The sequence below is a fragment of the Haliotis cracherodii genome, unplaced genomic scaffold, assembly GCF_022045235.1.
Source record: "Haliotis cracherodii isolate W230 unplaced genomic scaffold, xgHalCrac1.p SCAF_3, whole genome shotgun sequence".
Lineage (NCBI taxonomy): Eukaryota > Metazoa > Mollusca > Gastropoda > Lepetellida > Haliotidae > Haliotis > Haliotis cracherodii.
In genome coordinates, this window is record NW_027266286.1 from 58887560 (window position 1) to 58893860 (window position 6301).

At 33.2% G+C, this 6301-nt stretch overlaps 1 pseudogene; it reads right to left on the reverse strand.

Annotated features, from left to right (window-relative positions):
* Positions 1 to 659: 659 nt before the first annotated feature.
* Positions 660 to 2513, reverse strand: LOC139475576 (zonadhesin-like; annotated as a pseudogene).
* Between the last annotated feature and the right edge of the window lie 3788 nt (positions 2514 to 6301).

Here is a 6301-nt window from a genome sequence, read left to right on the forward strand (position 1 = left end):
TATCACTTGTCACCAACTTGATTCAAATAAAACTGTTTTCTATAAAAAAATCTAGGGGGGCAACTGACCTCACTGCCCCCCGGCTTGCTACGGCACCGGCACAAGGTGTTCGACTCTATACACAATGTGTCCGACTCTATACACAATGTGTCCGACTCCATACACAAGGTGTCCGACTCTATACACAATGTGTCCGACTCTATACACAATGTGTTCGACTCTATACACAATGTGTTCGACTCTATACACAATGTGTTCGACTCTATACACAAGGTGTTCGACTCCATACACAATGTGTTCGACTCTATACACAATGTGTTCGACTCTATACACAAGGTGTCCGACTCCATACACAAGGTGTCCGACTCTATACACAATGTGTCCGACTCTATACACAATGTGTTCGACTCTATACACAATGTGTTCGACTCTATACACAAGGTGTCCGACTCTATACACAATGTGTCGGACTCTATACACAATGTGTCCGACTCCATACACAAGGTGTCCGACTCTATACACAATGTGCCCGACTCTATACACAATGTGTCCGACTATATACACAATGTGTCCGACTCCATACACAAGGTGTCCAACTCTATACACAATGTGTCCGACTCCATACACAAGGTGTTCGACTCTATACACAATGTGTCCGACTATATACACAATGTGTCCGACTCCATACACAAGGTGTCCAACTCTATACACAATGTGTCCGACTCCATACACAAGGTGTTCGACTCTATACACAATGTGTTCGACTCTATACACAAGGTGTCCGACTCCATACACAAGGTGTCCGACTCTATACACAATGTGTCCGACTCTATACACAATGTGTTCGACTCTATACACAAGGTGTCCGACGCTATACACAATGTGTCGGACTCTATACACAATGTGTCCGACTCCATACACAAGGTGTCCGACTCTATACACAATGTGCCCGACTCTATACACAAGGTGTCCGACTCTATACACAATGTGTCCAACTCTATACACAAAGTGTCCGACTCTATACACAATGTGTCCGACTCTATACACAATGTGTCCGACTCCATACACAAGGTGTCCGACTCCATACACAATGTGTCCGACTCCATACACAAGGTGTCCGACTCTATACACAATGTGTCCGACTCTATACACAAGGTGTCCGACTCTATACACAATGTGTTCGACTCCATACACAAGGTGTCCGACTCTATACACAAGGTGTCCGACTCTATACACAAGGTGTCCGACTCTATACACAATGTGTCCGACTCCATACACAAAGTGTCCGACTCCATACACAAGGTTTCCGACTCCATACACAAGGTGTCCGACTCTATACACAAGGTGTCCGACTCTATACACAAGGTGTCCGACTGTATACACAAGGTATTCGACTCTATACACAATGTGTCGGACTCTATACACAATGTGTCTGACTCTATACACAAGGTGTCCGACTCTATACACAATGTGTCCGACTCTATACACAATGTGTCCGACTCTATACACAAGGTGTCCGACTATATACACAAGGTGTCCGACTCTATACACAAGGTGTCCGACTCTATACACAAGGTGTTCGACTCTATACACAATGTGTCCGACTCTATACACAATGTGTCCGACTCCATACACAAGGTGTCCGACTCTATACACAATGTGTTCGACTCCATACACAAGGTGTCCGACTCTATACACAAGGTGTCCGACTCTATACACAAGGTGTCCGACTCTATACACAATGTGTCCGACTCTATACACAATGTGTCCGACTCCATACACAAGGTGTCCGACTCTATACACAATGTGTTCGACTCCATACACAAGGTGTCCGACTCTATACACAAGGTGTCCGACTCTATACACAATGTGTCCGACTCCATACACAAGGTGTCCGACTCTATACACAAGGTGTCCGACTCTATACACAATGTGTCCGACTCTATACACAATGTGTCCGACTCCATACACAAAGTGTCCGACTCCATACACAAGGTTTCCGACTCCATACACAAGGTGTCCGACTCTATACACAAGGTGTCCGACTCTATACACAAGGTGTCCGACTGTATACACAAGGTCTTCGACTCTATACACAATGTGTCGGACTCTATACACAATGTGTCCGACTCTATACACAAGGTGTCCGACTCTATACACAATGTGTCCGACTCTATACACAATGTGTCCGACTCTATACACAAGGTGTCCGACTATATACACAAGGTGTCCGACTCTATACACAAGGTGTCCGACTCTATACACAAGGTGTCCGACTCTATACACAATGTGTCCGACTCTATACACAATGTGTCCGACTCCATACACAAGGTGTCCGACTCTATACACAATGTGTTCGACTCCATACACAAGGTGTCCGACTCTATACACAAGGTGTCCGACTCTATACACAAGGTGTCCGACTCTATACACAATGTGTCCGACTCCATACACAAAGTGTCCGACTCTATACACAAGGTTTCCGACTCCATACACAAGGTTTCCGACTCCATACACAAGGTGTCCGACTCTATACACAAGGTGTCCGACTCTATATACAAGTTGCACGCTCTGAGAGCTAAAATAATACCCCGGGCAGTGGATTAGCGTGAACTCGATTTCCATTCTCTTCTTCCTGAGGAGTATAGAACCCACGCTACCTGTGAATAATCTTGAACGCGGAGTGCAATCCCATTTCACCTCACCTCACTACAACACAAATTACTACTAGTTTATGTCTAGAACTACGACTACTAGTTAATGTTCAGCTTCAGAACTACAGCTTTTGTAACTATACACAGTCTCCGTGGCCTAGTGGTAGAACGTCCGACCGGAGAGCGGAAGGTCCGGGGTTAGATCCCGGGTCGCGTCATACCAAAAGACGTTAAAAGATGGTACTTGTTGTTACCCTGACATTAAGGGGCTAAAACAAGGACTGGTCGGCCCGGAGTCAGTATACTGCGTCTGAGTGCGGTATTCATGTTAAACTACGACGTGGTATCTCATTGTGCTAGCACTATCAATCGGTATCAGTCCGGACCAGTACAAGCAGCCGAACACACACAGGTGCATGCACGTCGCTATGTAAGTGCAATAATTTTGGACGCGACATTAAACCCCATTTCACCTCACCTCACCTGTAACTATAACTGCCACTACTACTCCTATATATGTGGGTCAATTTGTCACGTCAGTATGGGTTTACGCAATGTCATACACAATACTACAGTACAGCCAATATTCGTTATAGTTAGAAGGTTTCTGGGCCAACTTGCACAAAACGACCTTAGCACTAAGACTATTGTAAGCCTATGTTGAAGTATGGGAGTTACGATCATCTTAGCGCTAAGATAGCTTTGAGCAAGTGGGCCTGGTCATATTCAAATATAACCCATTTCGATCTCACACAAATACCAATGCACAAACACAGACGTTCAGTGAGGTCTGTTGTGATTTGAGATCTCGACAACGGTGTTTGAATTGGTTGGTGGTCTCACAGCACAACATGTAAACAGTGAGTGTTCAAACAATCAACACCCGCTATTAATATTAATAGTATCATGTCAATAATGTATATTGATAGATATATGTATACATGTATATCATGAAAATAATTTATATTGATGTATATGTGTATAAATGTATATCATGTCAATAATTTAAATTAATGTATATATGTATATCATGTCAATAACTTATATTGATGTATATATGTATAAATGCATATAATGTCAAAAATGTATATTGATGTATATATGTATAAATGTATATCATGTCCATGATTTATATTAATGTATATATGTATATCATGTCAATAACTTATATTGATGTATATATGTATAAATGCATATAATGTCAAACATATATATTGATGTATATATGTATAAATGTATATCATGTCCATAATTTATATTAATGTATATATGTATATCATGTCAATAACTTATATTGATGTATATATGTATAAATGCATATAATGTCAAACATGTATATTGATGTATATATGTATAAATGTATATCATGTCCATGATTTATATTAATGTATATATGTATATCATGTCAATAACTTATATTGATGTATATATGTATAAATGCATATAATGTAAAACATGTATATTGATGTATATATGTATAAATGTATATCATGTCCATAATTTATATTAATGTATATATGTATATCATGTCAATAACTTATATTGATGTATATATGTATAAATGCATATAATGTCAAAAATGTATATTGATGTATATATGTATAAATGTATATCATGTCCATAATTTATATTAATGTATATATGTATATCATGTCAATAACTTATATTGATGTATGTATGTATAAATGCATATAATGTCAAAAATGTATATTGATGTATATATGTATAAATGTATATCATGTCCATAATTTATATTAATGTATATATGTATAAATGCATATAATGTCAAAAATGTATATTGATGTATATATGTATAAATGTATATCATGTCCATAATTTATATTAATGTATATATGAATATCATGTCAATAACTTATATTGATGTATATATGTATAAATGCATATAATGTCAAAAATGTATATTGATGTATATATGTATAAATGTATATCATGTCCATAATTTATATTAATGTATATATGTATAAATGCATATAATGTCAAAAATGTATATTGATGTATATATGTATAAATGTATATCATGTCCATAATTTATATTAATGTATATATGTATATCATGTCAATAACTTATATTGATGTATATATGTATAAATGCATATAATGTCAAAAATGTATATTGATGTATATATGTATAAATGTATATCATGTCCATAATTTATATTAATGTATATATGTATATCATGTCAATAACTTATATTGATGTATATATGTATAAATGCATATAATGTCAAAAATGTATATTGATGTATATATGTATAAATGTATATCATGTCCATAATTTATATTGATGTATATATGTATAAATGCATATAATGTCAAAAATGTATATTGATATATATATGTATAAATGTATATCATGTCCATAATTTATATTAATGTATATATGTATATCATGTCAATAACTTATATTGATGTATATATGTATAAATGCATATAATGTCAAAAATGTATATTGATGTATATATGTATAAATGTATATCATGTCCATAATTTATATTAATGTATATATGTATATCATGTCAATAACTTATATTGATGTATATATGTATAAATGCATATAATGTCAAACATGTATATTGATGTATATATGTATAAATGTATATCATGTCCATAATTTATATTAATGTATATATGTATAAATGCATATAATGTCAAAAATGTATATTGATGTATATATGTATAAATGTATATCATGTCCATAATTTATATTAATGTATATATGTATATCATGTCAATAACTTATATTGATGTATATATGTATAAATGCATATAATGTCAAAAATGTATATTGATGTATATATGTATAAATGTATATCATGTCCATAATTTATATTAATGTATATATGTATAAATGCATATAAAGTCAAAAATGTATATTGATGTATATATGTATAAATGTATATCATGTCCATAATTTATATTAATGTATATATGTATATCATGTCAATAACTTATATTGATGTATATATGTATAAATGCATATAATGTCAAAAATGTATATTGATGTATATATGTATAAATGTATATCATGTCCATAATTTATATTAATGTATATATGTATATCATGTCAATAACTTATATTGATGGATATATGTATAAATGCATATAATGTCAAAAATGTATATTGATGTATATATGTATAAATGTATATCATGTCCATAATTTATATTGATGTATATATGTATAAATGCATATAATGTCAAAAATGTATATTGATATATATATGTATAAATGTATATCATGTCCATAATTTATATTAATGTATATATGTATATCATGTCAATAACTTATATTGATGTATATATGTATAAATGCATATAATGTCAAAAATGTATATTGATGTATATATGTATAAATGTATATCATGTCCATAATTTATATTAATGTATATATGTATATCATGTCAATAACTTATATTGATGTATATATGTATAAATGCATATAATGTCAAACATGTATATTGATGTATATATGTATAAATGTATATCATGTCCATAATGTATATTAATGTATATATGTATAAATGCATATAATGTCAAAAATGTATATTGATGTATATATGTATAAATGTATATCATGTCCATAATTTATATTAATGTATATATGTATATCATGTCAATAACTTATAT